We start from the raw sequence: 15,803 nt of genomic DNA on the forward strand, positions 1-15,803 counted from the left end.
ATGAGAAACGACCTCAGCCCTTAAGCCAGTTCAGTTCAGTTGCTCAGTTGTGTCCGACTCTTTGCGACCCCGTGGACTGCAGCATGCTAGGCCTCCCTGTCCATCACCAACTCCCAGAATTCACTCAAACTCATGTCCATTGAGTCAGTGATGCCATCCAACCATCTCATCCTCTGTCGTCCCCTTCTTCTCCCGCCTTCAATCTTTCCCAGCACTATGGTCTTTTCCAATGAGTCAGTTCTTCGCATCAGGTGGCCAAAGTATTGGAGTCTCAGCTTCAGCATCAGTCCTTCCAATGAATATTCAGGACTGATTTCCTTTAGGATAGACTGGTTGGATCTCCTTGCAGTCCAAGGGACTCTCAAGAGTCTTCTCTAACACCACAGTTCAAAAGCATCAATTCTTAGGCGCTCAGCTTAAGCCAAGAATACAGGCCATGGGGAGTCAGGAGGCCGACCCACTTGTAGTGTGGTCTCAGGCAAGTCACTGCCCATTTGAGTAGCCACTGTCTTCTCTCTGCAAAATCGGGATGCTAACTAACTTTGTAAGGATGCAAGGATCAAAAGACATGTTAGGGGCGGCGCTTAGCAAGCGATCGTTTGTAGCATAAATTACAAATCCAGGAGAAGAACTGCAGAAAGAAGTCTAGAGTGCAGCCACCAACTAGCGACAGCAGTGACTGGCGCGTGCGCATTAGGCGGCCCGAGCCAGGGGCCTGGCGTGGGGCGGAGTTCAGGCCCCGCCCGGAACCGCTCGGCCTCTTTTCGCCTCCCGGCCCCTCCCATTTCCGCGGATAACCCAACCGTGCGTCGCCTGCGTGCTGACGTCAGGCGCGTGCCCCTGTCCGGCAGCCGAGGAGACCCCGCGCAGTGCTGCCAACGCCCCGGCGGAGGAGCTGAGGTGAGTGTGGGGCCCGAGGCTGCCCCGCGGGAGCGGCTCCCCCCTCACACCGTCCGGGTCCCCGCGCCGCGGCGCCCCTGGCGTCTCCCCGTCCGCGGGGACCTCCCGCTCTGGGACCCCCGGGGGCGGGCGCGGGGCGCCGCGGCGGGGGGACCCGGGCGCGCGCGGCGCGGGTCCGGGTTCTGTCAGGGGGACTCGGGGGAGGGGGCGCGGAGGGCCCGGGGCGGCGGCGGCGGCGGCGGCGGGGGGCGCGGGCCCGCCCCGGAGCGCGCGGCCGGGCGTGAGGTGCCGGGGCGAGGGCGCGGCCGGGCTGTCACCGGGCGGCGGCGGAAGGAAGGGGTCACACCCATCCCGGCCGCCCCGCTCGGCTCCCGCGCGGCCCCGCGGGCGCCCACCCTCCACCCGCCGGGGCGGCGCGGGCCACAGGCCCTCTCTCGCGCGCCAGCGGGCTGGCGGGGCCGGGGTTCCCCGGCCGGCCGGCCGGTCCCCAGCGCGCGCCCCGGCTTCGACTTCCTGCTTCTCCGCGGACATTTTGCGGCCGGCGGCGGGGGAGGGGAGCGAGCGCGAGCGCGGTCGGGGAAGCGGGCGGCCCGGGGGGGCTCGGCCCTGGGCGCGCCCCCTCCTTCTGCGGCGCGGCCGCCCGCCGCCTCGTCCCGCGCCGGGAGGGTCGGTGGGGGCGGCTCGGTCGCCGCTTCTCCCGTCTCCTTGATTCCTGCTTTAGGTCGAGTTCCTCCCAATACCATTTCCGTTTGGCTTTTCCCAACTCTTCTCCCTCCCCGCCTCTTCAGCTGAAGCTTCCCTTGCTGGGAGTTAACCTAACCACCTCCCAAAACTGTCGTTCTGCCTTTTGCCTGAGTCCTCTCTTTAGGGGGAAATTTTTCTTTGTTCGTTTGCTTCCCCCCCCCTTTCCCTTTAAGTCCTAGAGAAATGCAGTGGGGAAGATTACGTCATTGCAATATAAGGGGTGAGAGTTTTTTTAACTCCTGCAAGTCAGGGGCTCGCTAAATTAAGACAGCATTTTGTAGCCTCTGTTGGGTCCACCCAGTGGCATATCCTGCCTGTTTCCCAACTACTGGTATTCAGAGATGATCTTTTGAAATCTTGGCCGTCTCATACGCGTCTGAAAGCCAGGGACGTTTAAAGTTTAAAATCTCAAGATGATCTTAATGCCAGGGGAATAAAACAAGACAACACTTTTCTTTAGCCACTTGGCGTGGGCAGTAACTTTAAAGATCTCTGTGACTGTACTGGAATGAAATTAATTTATTTGCGGAAGCCTTTCTTTGGTCCAAAATAACATTCTCAGGTTATTTAACTTTAATAAGTGTGTCTTATTGATTCAGAGTACGTACCTAAGTCGACTCCCTTGCACTTTTGTGGCAAGGGTGTGGTGAAAAGAGAATCAGTTCATTTTACATTTGTCCTTTGCTTGCTGGTCACTTTAGTTTTGTTAAAATGAGTTTTGGATTTTTAACCAAAAAAACACAAAAACCTTAAGTGAATAACATTTTCAGACTTTGGAGATCACAGTATTCATTCTTCAGAATGTTAGGCACATCTTGAATTGTATATCCTTCACTGGGTACAGGGTACAGTGAAGGGTACAGTAGCACAGATGAATATTAGCATTGTAAAGCAAATGAGATCCAATTGTGTACTGCACTGTTATAAGGATAGTTCATGTTGGAACAAGTACTTTCTTATTGTTTCTCGTTTCTATAGAGAGAATAGATTGCTTGTTAAACACTTAATAAAAGTGGTCGATTTAAAGCAGCTTTTGGTAGTTTGCAGGTGTTGGTAGATGATTATATAGGTGTGGAGCTTGGATCTTCTGAAATATATTTGTTTGCCATAATGTATCTGTTTAAGAATATAAAATTGACCTGCCATATTTCTCAACTCTTCTGTAGTTAAGAGCTTTAAATACACACGTATCAATTGTCTTCTTCCCTTTTAAAAGTATGGCAGAATTGTTTGGATTTACAGCTTTTATACTGAGGTAAGGAGATTGGTGATTGAGTATTAAAAATGAGCTCTTTCTCAGTAATTTTTTCAAGACCCAAAAGGTATCACAACTTCTTAAAATGTTTGTATATAATAATCAACATCTGTACTCAGTTGAACTTAATTTTTTGGGCACCCGAGGCAAGTATTACAGCCTAGGATGGTGGTGGTTCAGTTGTTAAGTCGTGTCGGACTGTTTGTAACCCCATGGCCAGGCTCCCCTGTCCTCCACTGTCTCCTAAGGTAGTCAGGGGCTGAAATGAAACATCAGTGAGATTCTTTTAAAGCCCACCAAACCCACATCTTGACTTTTTTGTAACTTCCAAATTTTTTTAATTCGGATACTTTTTCCACTTTATGGTTTATTAGAGAAGCGTTTCTACTTTAAAAATGGTTCACTAATAAAATGTTTTGATTCAAGATGTGTTCCATTTGGAAAACTTGTGCAGTTTACTGTTCCTGTCTGGGAGTAGTATTTATAGCCATTCTTGGAAGTAAAAGTCAAATTGTACTTTTTATTTTAAATGCATTTATCGTTTTAGGGTCTTTTTGAGAGGACAAGGAATAGTTAATGACAAACACAAGGTCACAGAGCTTCCTCTGTGGAAGGGGGGAGTTAATATTTTGTTAACTTCTGTCCCATAAATAGACCTATATATTTTCTATTAAATGTTGCATTCTAGGTTTTCAATATTCGGTAGTCTCTTCCAAGTCTATTAATTTCACCCACTAGAATGTAAGTCTATGGAGGCAGGACTTTTGACCTGGTATGGTCATCCTGATCCCTGGCACCTAGAATAGTACCAAACCATGATGTATCTCAAGAAATGTTTGTCAAAGGAATGAATGTGATGTCTGAGGGTTAACATTTTCTCTTTCTGCATATTCTACAGGCGTATGTACTTGGTTTCCTGAGAGGACTTTTGTGCTTGGTCAGCCATATCCATATTTGGGCTCACTGAAGTGATGATTACTAATCTTCTTTTGCTTGACCATATCCATCTGTTTACTCCTATATTTTCTGCAGGTGTACTATCTGGACAATTAACAGTTGCTTAGAAAACCTTTTCTGATGACTGGTTTTTATTCTCCTAAAAGTTATTCAGACTTTAATGTGTTTCCTTCCCCAGTTTCTTTTTTGAAGTAGCTTAATTATGCAACTTATTTTCCTCAATTTAATGGTATAAAATTCTTGGTCATGTTATGTTTTGTCCCTTACGTTTCTACTTTTAGTTACTCATCCCTTCATTCCAAAATATTTTTGCTGAAGCAAATCAGTTTTCATTACTTGTTGTTTTGACCTTCATTCCTGTTATGAGTCCTGGATGTCAAAACTCTTCTTTACTAGTTGCCCGTGGGACATTAGTCTCAAATTGCTCATTCCATGAAGTGAAACCCCATTTTTGCTACCAGAATGGTGTCATATTAAAAAAAAAAAGAAACATTTTTTCGTTAAAATATTTAGCTATTATGCTGAAATCAGAACAGTTTCTAACAGCAAAAATGTACGTATTAAGCTATGGTGTTCACCACGCGTCAGTGGCCAGTCACCTGAAGAGAACCTCGGTTGCACATCCTGTTCTTTAGCGCTTTACACTTGCATCATTTTCTGTAAGAGTGAGCCATTTTGATTTGCTCTTGCTGTGCGTTTGGAGAGAGACCAGTCTTTGTGACTGGATTAACCTTCCACAGAAAAGGACTAGCAATAGTCTCGACCTCATGGTGGTGGTGGTGGTTGGTCGGTCGTCAAGTCGTGTCCGACTCTTGGGACCCCATGGTAGGCTCCTCTGTCCATGGGATTTCCCAGGCAAAAATACTGGAGTGGGTTGCCATTTCTTTCTCCAGGGAATCTTCCCTATTCAGGACCCGGGAATTGAACTGGTGTCCCGGGCATTGCTGGTGAATTCTTCACTGCTGAGCCCCACAGTGTTGTTAGGAGTATTCTAAATGAAGTACTTGAAGCAATTAACTGGGGCACAGCAAGTGCTTTGTAGGTGTTTGCTCTTGCTATTATTACAGCCTTGCTTAATGTCCCCATTTTTGAGAAATTACATGCATTTCTCTCAAACATCAACAGTTTAATAACCATCCCTCTCCCAGATTAATTTCATGAAACCATAAAAATTAAATGAAGTGGGAATTGGTGTCTGCTTTAAGTTTATATTCATTATCTTAAGCAGTGTCATGGAGCTAAGGGTGTAAGTTCTCAAGTGTGAAGTATATGGTCCTGTGGACTAGCAGCATAAGCCTCACCTGGGAGCTCCTTAGGTATCTCAGGCTCCATTCCAGTCCTGCTGAATCAGAATCTGCATTTTAATGCGATCTCCAAGTGATTTTCATGCACATTGAAGTTTGGTGCACTCTCTGAGTTATAGTTTCCTGCCTATTGTGTAGAATCGCCTCATGTGTGTGCTCATCATCAGGAACTAATGTGTTTAGTTTCTAAAGAGTCATTACCCACTTAGTAATAACTAATCTTAAATTCTAGTTTTAGAACTGCTTGAACTAGAGTTCAGTTACACATTTGAACTCAGTGACTTTTTATGGAAAACTAATTGCTGTTATGAAGAGCATATGATTGGGATCACATAATTGTTGGTTATAAAAACAGGTTAAATACAAAGTTGGCATTTAGCTGATCAAATGTAAAAAATGTTTTCTGCTTTTTTGGTACTAAAATAAGCTGTATCTCCAGTTTCAAGGGAAAATGTTAATAATTAAAATTTAGTCTTATTTAGCTACCATCCTGAAAAAATTATTGTTAAAGGACTTGATTAAATTTTCTCTGATTTTTCTTAATACTGATTGATGTAGAAGAGATTCACCAGTAATATCCCTGTGCAGTGTGTGCTCTAGAGCATTGTTGCGTGACCTTTTTCAAATCAATGGAGACATAAAAAAAGTATGGTATGCCACCCTGGAGTAAAAGGATTAAGACAACTCTTGGCTGGCTGGAGGTGCTGCAGCCCCAGGAGAGCTGGGAAGCAAAGTCTCAGGCACACCTGTGTCCATTCTGTGTGTCCCAAGGGGCACTTTGCAGCCATCTGCTGTTGGATATTAAGCCACAGCCATCATTTTCAGCTAAAAAGATTCTCACTTTTTGTTGCTCCTTGTGTAAACAGAAGAGATTGAAGATGACAGGTCGAGTGAGGAGCAGATGAAACCGGGGGAGAAATGGAGGTGGAATTAAAGAATATCGTAGTCAGTGTTACAAACTGAGATGATAAATTTTGTAGAAGAAGCATAAGCGAGATTTCAGCTACAGTCCATTTACTTTGGTGGTAAGCAGTTTAAGGATATTTGTAATTTTTTTGTTTTCTTTGGGTTTACTTTAAATCTGTCTAAAAGCAGATGAAGAGGAGTAGGATGTGAAAGAGTCAAGTTTCTTAAGAAAGGTATCTTTGTTGTATGTGGTTTCAAGGATTTTCATCCTGATACAGCTTCACTGTAGCTTCTAGTGTTTGTAAAACAGCTGAAAGCTATTTGAGAGGAGCTCAATTTTAGAATCTTTTGAAGTGGAATTAAACCATTTATATTGTTTATTACTTTGCCAGAAAACCGTATTTTTATTGTGAGGTTTAAGAATAACAGTACGACTTAAAAGTAAACTCAGACTTTAAATAGAAAATTTCATTTTTCATATAACTAGGAATGAATGGATAGTTCCTGTGAATAATGAGTGCTGGGGCTTTAAATCAGTATCTAATACTCTAATTTGTTTCAGAAAGTGTATAAATAGTATACATGGTATAAAATATAAGCTGTGAACATGTTTGAATTATTTTAGGTTTATGATTTATTTGTTTAAAGGGCCAAAGGAAATGTTAGTTCATCCTAAGCATTTAGAAATCAGTGGAGATGGGATAAAGGATACTTTAAATTTTTAAGAGTGGGGATTTTTCTGGTGGTCCAGTGGTTAGAACTCTGCCCTTCCAATACTGAGGGTATGGGTTCAGTCCTTTGTTAGGGAGCTAAGATCCCCCATGGCATGCTGTGTAGCCAATAAATTAAAAAAAATTTTTTTAAAGGGTAACGCCTATGTTAATTCTCTGGTATGTTTCAGAATAGTTGGAAGATGTTTCCATGGGGTGGGTTGGAACCTGTACTTAATATATCCCCATTTTGGGAATTTATGATATGTAAGTTTGTTAAGGATTCATAGAAGTTTTTTACATTTGATCACAGATTGTCAGAATCTGTTTAATTCAGTGTTTTTTAAACTTGTTTGGCGATGGCCCCATCTCCCCAACCCATGGAACACCCAGTTCCACATTTGAGAAAGTGGACTGGGAGATAGTGGTGTTTGGTGGCTTGTTAATCTCCATTAGGTTCAGGGGCTGTTGGTGTGGCTTTGCTATGGGTAGAAAAATGGAAAAACTTTCTTAAGTTCCTGAGGCAAGTGAAAGGTACAGCCTTCAGCAGAAGCCATAGATTATCTATTCTTGCTGTAGCCTAAACCCCACTCAAGATCTCTGTACAGAAATTGCTAATATGCTCTTTCTTCCTTAGGATGGAATTTAGCATGTTATGTATAAAACACATCTTTGGGGTATCGATGCGGGAGTTAAGTATTCATTGGAAGGACTGATACTGAAGCTCCAATACTTTAGCCATCTGATGTGAAGAGCTGACTCATTGGAAAAGACCTTAATGCTGGGAAAGATTGAAGCCAAAAGGAGAAGGGGGCAGCAGAGGATGAGATAGATAGATGGCATCACCCACGCAATGGACATGAGTTTGAGCAAACTCCGGGAGATATTGGAGGACAGAGGAACCTGGTGTGTTGCAGTCAGGGGTTGCAAAAAGTTGGACACAACTTAGCAGCTTAAGAGTAACAACATCAGGGTGTAGTTCCTTCTCAATTTAAAAATCAGGCAAGGTATTGGAAGGGTTGCAGTCCATTATTAGGGACTGGGAAAGTGATTGTCTAGTGGCTGCAAAGGAAATCTCTGAAATGGAGTCTCTGTTTCCAGTTTTCTTTGTTCTTGAATCAGTGATCCTAGTTTGAGTATTTATTATTTTCCAGTATTCTGAAAAGCTTGCAGTAATTTCAAAGCCATTTTTTAAAAGCTCTGAAAGTCATGTAATATTTAAAACTACTTTATTTGAGATCCAAAGGAGTTTTATGTTTAAAAGATAATTGTTAACTTACACAAGTTTTTTAGGTGTTTGTGGCAGTAATCTGTAAGTTCTTTGTATTTTATAATTTGACATCTTTCTTTTGCTTTTTCTTGTCATACGTACTGCCCAGTCCACTTCTCCCTCCTCACAAAAACAAAAACCCGGCCCAGATACCATCTTTTATGTTGATTTTTTTCCCCCCTAGTTTCATTTTCATATATTACATGGAAATGAAGATATGTTCTCCTAAAAAATTGTCCTTGGTTCTAGTCCAGAACCAGGAATAGAAGAAGTCATCTTACTTGCTGTTGCATAGTTGACCAAGAGAGGTGGGAGAATGGGGAAAAATGATTTTGTGGGTCAGGATTAGAGTTAAGGACTTCAGTTCAGTTCAGTTCAGTCGCTCAGTCGTGTCCGACTCTCCGCGACCCCATGAATCACAGCACGCCAGGCCTCCCTGTCCCTCACCAACTCCCGGAGTACACTCAAACTCATGTCCACAGAGTCGTTAAGGACTTAGGTTGGACTATTTTAGTTCTTTTTTAAAAATTACTATTTTTTGATAGTGGGGTAATTTTTCTTTAGGATCACAATTCATGTCTTGGATGTGATATATGTTGAAGATACAAAAATTTGTTTTCTGTTGACATCAGATTTTTTTTTTACCTCTGCTACTTTCAGTTAGAGAAGTTGATGTCATTTCTGCTCTGATAAAACATAGATCTCTCATGCTCTTTTTTAACAATGCAAAGATGAGGTGATTCTTTGCAAATATTAATACTCTAAAAGAATCGTAAGACTTAGAAACAGCTTTTAAAATAGAGCTAGTCAATAGCCAAGGTTTTTGTGAAAACCTAGATTCTGGAAATAATTTTTTGGCAGTTCTGTGTTTCCTTAAGTATACTATTTTAGTTGATGTTAAATCTGAGTGAATTGTTCCAAAATTAGAAGCACATTTTAATTATAAAGCTATTGAGTGTAAGATTGGCTACATGAACTATTTCACTGTGATACAGTTGGAAACATCATGTGGTAAACATTCTTTATAGGGATCTTGTTTTTTATAGAAAAGTATCTTTTTTTGCTAGTTTAAAACTCAGTAGAGTTTCCCTGGTGGTCCAGTGGTTAAGACTCTGGGCTTCCAATGCAAGGTGGGGGGATCCCTGGCCAGGGAATTAAGATCCCCCATGCCACATGCCACAAAATGAAAAGAAGTAGAATTGTGCATTCCCAGACTACAGTTGCTCAGGATGATTCAGGGTATTTATTCCCCAAAATAATATTGGGTGGCTTTTAAACACTTTGATGTTAGCTGTTGTAGCTAGTTTGGGTTGTGGCCTCGACTTAAGCTTTAGGAGTAGGATTCTTGTCTTTCAGAGGGAGTTAAAAAAACTTTTTTTTTTTTTCTTCCTCCCTCCCTTCTTTTCTTCAGATAGTAATAGATGAGGGTTTAGGAGCTTAGAGGATCGACTAATGGGTATATTCTGAGTTCAAAGAACAAGTTGGTTTTTTTTTTTTTTTGACTTGCTTCATGTCTAACTGTTTTATTAATTAGTGATTTCAGCAACCTTTTGTGTGCTCTCTGGAAATGAGCGTTCTAGGTGTTGGTGATAGCAGTGAATGCAGTAGACCAGCACAGACCTCTGGCCCCGTGACACTGACACACCAGTGTGTGGCTGGGAGGAGGGGAGCTGGGGTGCAGGGGAGTGTGTCAGGGTCTGTGGAACGGGGGGTGCAGTTTAAGATAAGGTAATCAGCGTCCTCACTCCAGAATGACATCTGAGCAAAGACCTGCAGGGGATGTGGCTGAATGAGTCTCCCAGGTCAGAGCACTCTAAGTACAGGGAACTACTGCAGTCAGCCTGAAATCAGTGACCAGTGCTGTTCCACCTAATTTTATATAGACATTAAGCAAATTAACTTTATCTTTATTTAAAAGTTTATTCTTTAGTAGAAGGATAATTACTTTAAAAGAATATTATTAATGCATCTGGAATACCATTGTAGGAGCTTAGCTTCTCAAAATGGTATGTGTATATAATTTCCATAGAAGGAATTCATAATCAAAGTAGAAGTTTGTGCTTTGAAGGTGTCATCTTTGGTTGCAAAGTGTGCTCTAAAAGGCATATTTGTTGCCAGCACATACTGGTTGTTTTTCAGTCTTTGCAACGCTTATCTTTGTTGTTTTTGTTTCTCTTGATCTCTTTAAGTGGATAGAACTATAGTGTTAGGCTGTGCAGCCAGGCTGAAACATCTGCAGTCATGCCAGCTGTACTGCCTTGACGTAGAATTTAGTGCAAGTGTTACAACGTCTTTATTCTTTGTTGAATTATTTCAGGTGCATAGCTGAGTGCTTCTGTAGACGTTCACCCTGTTAATTTTACATCAAAATTGGTAGACTGCTTTGATTCAGAACCTTGGTAATCTTATTAAAAAAAAAAAAGGCTTGTAGTTTGTAAAATAGATTGTTGAGTATCTGAATGTAGGTACCTCTGCCTGAATAGATATAACAAAATTTAAATGATCACGGTTAGCTTTGTAAACATGGTGGCTTCTCACCTGGTAACCTGTTCAGAGAATGGTTCTCAGTTTGTCGCTCATTTTACGGTGTGTGTGTTTTCTAGGTTATATATTAACTTTTTTTTTTTCAGACTTTTTTTGCTGCAAATGTATGCTTGTATGTGGGACTTCTGATACAGACTGGCACATGATTTCATCCTTGATGAACTTAGGACCAAATTATTGTGTTCTGATTCTGAAAAGGCTATTCTTTTGCGTGTTTTCTTACAAAAGAACATAGTAGCTTGACCTTAAGATTTCTTTTCCAACTTCTTCATTTGTCTGTTACCCATCTCTCCTGTAATTTCCCAGACTGAAAAAGCTTCCTCATAATTTACCACCTCCTTAAATAAACCCATCCTCCACCCCCAAACTGGTCAGCTGTTTCTTTACTGGTATACAGCCACTTCCCTAGTTCAGGCCCTTGGATTATTAAAGTAGTTTCTTAGCTGAGTTCCTGTATTTTATCTGGTTACCTTTGACAGTTCACCTTGGCGTACAGATACAAGATTGATATACCTAAAAAAAAAAAAAAACTGGTTCATGGATCAGAAAGAAATGGTAGCCTTTTCTTATTCCCCACTCACGTTAAATGAAAGTTCCCATCCTTAGCTTTCAGAGTCTGTGTGACATGAATTCATCCTGTGTGTGTGTGTGTTTCTTTCACTTGATAGGCTAGCACTTCTTGTGCCCTTTCTCCTGAGATCTATTCTCATTCTTGACCACTCCCATGTTTTATTACTTTTGAAAATCTTTGGAAGCTGTTGCAGACTATTGCAATTGTGTTAGTCTCTTCTGCTTGTAACCAGTAAAGTATACAAGGTGATGTACGTCAAGCTATCTAGCATAGTATTTGACACAGAGTAGGCATTGAGGAAATTACTGCATTTGTTTTGAAGTCAGGGTTTCTGCCTTACCCAGTGTAGTGCTATAATAAGCACTTAAATATCTTGCTGACTTTTACAGTATGTAGAGTTGTTTCTTGGAGAAGGCAATGGCAAGCCACTCCAGTAGTCTTGCCTAGAAAATCCCATGGATGGAGGAGCCTGGTAGGCTGCAGTCCGTGGGGTCGTTAAGGGTCGGACACGACTGAGCGACTTCACTTTCACTTTCACACACTGGAAAAGGAAATGGCAACCCACTCCAGTGTTCTTGCCTGGAGAATCCCATGGACGGGGGAGCCTGGTGGGCTTCCGTCTACGGGGTCACACAGAGTTGGACACGACTGAAGTGACTTAGCAGCAGCAGCAGAGTTGTTTCTTGGAAGAACAGAAGTGTAACATGTTCTAGATTCTAACTTGTGTTCCGATGCAGTGAAGATTGAAAAAGATCTGTTAGGCACTTGGTTCTTGTTCATTAATTGATATACACACACACTCACTCTAGCATAGCTATTATTTTCTTCATTGTTTGCTCTGTTGGTATTCTTCATAACTATTTTTAATATGTTTTGCATGTCATTCTCTGGTGTATTGTTACCTAATTGTTTTTTTCTTTTGTAACATTAAGGTATTTCATTGTTTCTTAATATTTTTTCTTTATTTTGGATAAATTATCTGAAGTGGACTTATTTTTTAAAACAAGAATAAAAGTATTTTAATTGTGGAAATACATTGGTACATTTTAGCACTAAGAGGATGAAGGGGATTATTGAGGCAAATGAGTGAATATTTTATGGCTCTTAGAATACAATACAATATGTTAAAAAAAAAGCCTATCCAAAAAAGCCTATCCTCATGAAGTAGATCACAGATATTTATGGGTTTGGTTTATTGGTACTTGATATCTTGTGGACCAGGTTTGCTCATAATGTTTTCCTTGTTGAATGTCTTTTGGAGATCTTTTCATTTTAATAGATAGCTTTGTTTCTAAAATTACAATACTGCGTGCACATGGTGAGAGCTTCAGTACAAAAGAGAATATGGTGAAAAATACGTCTCCCCATGGCAAACACACCCATATCCTCTGCCCAGAAGCAGCCACTTGTCCAGCAGATGTATTTTTGTAGAGTCTCTGGACCTGTCAGTGTATGTGTGTCTCCTCTCCGTTAAAAAGTTCCCATGCATCAATTGCTATATTACGCACACTCTTGGCACTTTTCTTTTCAAAAACAGTATATTTTGGAGATCTTCCACACTTGCACTGTATTGGTACTGTTTGCTAGGGTTACTGTAACAAAGTACCATAGTCTGGGTGATTTAAACAGCAGAAGTTTATTTCCTTACAGTCCTGAAGGCTGGGAGTTTAAAATCAGGATTTGGGCAGGGTTAGTTTCTTCTGAGGACCTCTCTTCTTAGTTTATAAGATGGCCGACTTCTAGTGTCTTCACTTGGTCTTCCCTCTGAGTGTCCCAGTCTTGTTATAAGGACACCAAGTTAGATTAGGTGTCCACCAATATGATCTCATTTTACCTTAATTATTTCTTTAAAAGCTCTGTCTCTAAATATAGTTGTATTATTAAAATTTCTTTTTATTTAAATGTTTAATTGAGGTATAATTGCTTTACAATGTTGCGTTAGTTTCTGCTGTACAGCCATGTGAACCTGCTATATATGTACATATGTCCCCTCCCTCTGGAGCCTCCCTCCCATCACCCCCCAATCCCACCCTTCTAGGTCATCACAGAGCACCGAGTAGAGCTCCCTGTGCTGGAAGCAACTTCCCACCAGCTGTCTGTTTCACAGGTGGTGTGTATATATTCTAGTGCTACTCTCTCAGTGCACCCCCCCTTCCCCTTGTGTCCAGAAGTCCATTCTCTACATCTGTCTCTATTCCTGCCCTACGGATAGGTTCATCAGTACCATTTTTCTAGATCCCATACATATGCATTAGTATACAATATTTCTTTTCCTGACTTACTTCACTCTGTATGACAGACTCTAGGTCCATCCACATCAACAAATGACCTGATTGCATTCCTTTTTATGGCTGAGTAATACTCCACATATGTTCAGTTTGGTTCAGTTCAGTGAATCGGTTGTGTCCAACTCTTTGCAGCCCCATGAACCGCAGCATGCCAGGCCTCCCTGTCCATCACCAACTCCCAGAGTTTACCCAAACTCATTCCCATTGAGTCGGTGATGCCATCCAACCATCTTATCCTGTGTCGTCCCCTTCTCCTCCTGCCTTCAATCTTTGCCAGCATCAGGGTCTTTTCCAATGAGTCAGCTCTTCCCGTCAGATGGCCAAAGTACTCAACTTCAACATCAGTCCTTCCAATGAACACCCAGGACTGATCTCCTTTAGGATGAACTGGTTGGATCTCTTTGCAGTCCAAGGGACTCAGGAGTCTTCTCCAACACCACAGTTCAAAACAATCAAGTCTTCGGTGCTCAGTTTTCTTTATAGTCCAACTCCCACATCCATACATGACTACTGGAAAAAACATAACCTTGACTAGTAGCCTTGACCTTTGGTGACAAAGTAATGTCTCTGCTTTTTAATATGCTGTCTAGGTTGATCATAACTTTCCTTCCAAGGAGTAAGCGTCTTTTAATTTCATGGCTGCAATCAGCATCTGCAGTGATTTTGGAGTTCAAAAAAATAAAGTCACCAACTGTTTCCCCATCTATTTGCCGTAAAGTGATGGGACCGGATGCCATGATCTTAATTTTCTGAATGTTAAGCTTTAAGCCAACTTTTTCACTCTTCTCTTTCACTTTCATCAAGAGGCTTTTTAGTTCCTCTTCACTTTCTACCGTAAGGGTGGTGTCATCTGCATATCTGAGGTTATTGATATTTCTCCCAGCAATCTTGATTTCCAGTTTGTGCTTCCTCCAGCCCAGCGCTCCTCATGATGTACTCTGCATAGAAGTTAAATAAGCAGGGTGACAGTATACAGCCTTGACATACTCCTTTTCTTATTTGGAAACAGTCTGTTGTTCCATGTCCAGTTCTAACTGTTGCTTCCTGACTTTCATACAGGTTTCTCAAGAGGCACGTCAGGTGGTCTGGTATTCCCATCTCTTTCAGAATTTTCCACAGTTTATTGTGACCCACACAGTCAAAGGCTTTGGCATAGTCAGTAAAGCAGAAATAGATGTTTTTCCGGAACTCTTCCTTTTTCTATGATCCAACATATGTATCACATCTTTTATTCATTCATCTGTCAATGGATGTTTAGGTTGCTTCCATATCCTGGCTGTTGTAAATAGTGCTGCAGTGAACACTGGAGTGTGCATATGTCTTTTTGCATTATGATTTTCTCAGGGTGTATGCCCAGTAGTAGGATTGCTGGGTCATATTTTTATTTATTTTTATTTTTTTTAAGGAACCTCCATACTGTTCTCCAGAGTGATTGTATCGATTTACATTCCCACCAACGGTGCAAGAGAGTTCCATTGTCTCCATGTCCGGTGCAGCATTTATTGTCTGTATGTTTTTTGATGATGGCCTTTCTGACCAGTGTGAGGTGATAACCTCGTTGTAGTTTTGACTTGTATTTTTCTAATAACGAGTGATGTTTAGCATCTTTTCATGTGCCTTTTGACCATCTGTAGGTATTCTTTGTAAAAACGTCTGTTTAGGTCTTCCGCCAATTTTTTGATTGGATCATTTGTTTTTTGATGTTGAGTTGTGTGAGCTGCTTGCACATTTTGAAGATTAATCCTTTGTCAGTTGCTTCATTTGCAGATATTTTCTCCCATTCTGAGGGTTGTCTTTCATCTTGTTGACAGTTATATTCTGAGTTACTGGTGTTTATGACTTCAGCATATCAGTTTGTGCGGTGGGCACAATTTAGTCCATAACAGGCACTATAGGTCCTTCTTTTTAAACAGTTGCATGATATTCCTTCGTAGTATAACCTGTTTTACCGTTCCCCTCTTGGTGTGCATTTTGCTCCTGTAAGCAGGGCTGTGGTAAATATGTTTGTGCCTTCCTCTTGCATACTTGGAGAATGTCTTAGAAATGGAACTGCCAGATCAAAGAATGTGTATATTAAGTTTTGGTAGGTACTGGCCTAGACATGGGAACCTTGTTCCTTATTGTTTCTGATATTTTTTGAAAGCAAAAATTTGCTTTGTGTATCATGTCCTAATGTAAAAACCACATTTTATTTTCAAGGGTATATCATTGACTTTCACTTTGCATTTTGATGGGGTATAAACACAACACCCTATAGAAGACTGCTTAATCAGATTCTTAATTAACTGCGTATCTGAATCATTTAGGGGCTTCCCAGGTGGTGCAATGGTAAAGAACCCACCTGCCAATGTAGG

At 41.6% G+C, this 15,803-nt stretch overlaps 1 protein-coding gene across 3 annotated transcripts in view; it reads left to right on the plus strand.

Annotated features, from left to right (window-relative positions):
• The first annotated feature begins 797 nt into the window (after positions 1-797).
• Positions 798-15,803, plus strand: part of CDC42 (cell division cycle 42) — a 52,132-nt gene continuing 37,126 nt past the window's right edge. For 2 of the 3 annotated variants that reach the window (XM_088843405.1, XM_088843411.1), the window contains exon 1: positions 798-900. The gene's annotated coding sequence lies outside the window, so the exon portion shown is untranslated. Of the gene's footprint in view, positions 901-1,471; positions 1,865-15,803 lie in introns of those variants that run through there. The other variant, XM_088843408.1, reaches the window with a different exon arrangement.

This window comes from Moschus berezovskii, chromosome 2 (genome assembly GCF_049115385.1).
Source record: "Moschus berezovskii isolate FMDL1 chromosome 2, NW_MosBer_1.0, whole genome shotgun sequence".
Lineage (NCBI taxonomy): Eukaryota > Metazoa > Chordata > Mammalia > Artiodactyla > Moschidae > Moschus > Moschus berezovskii.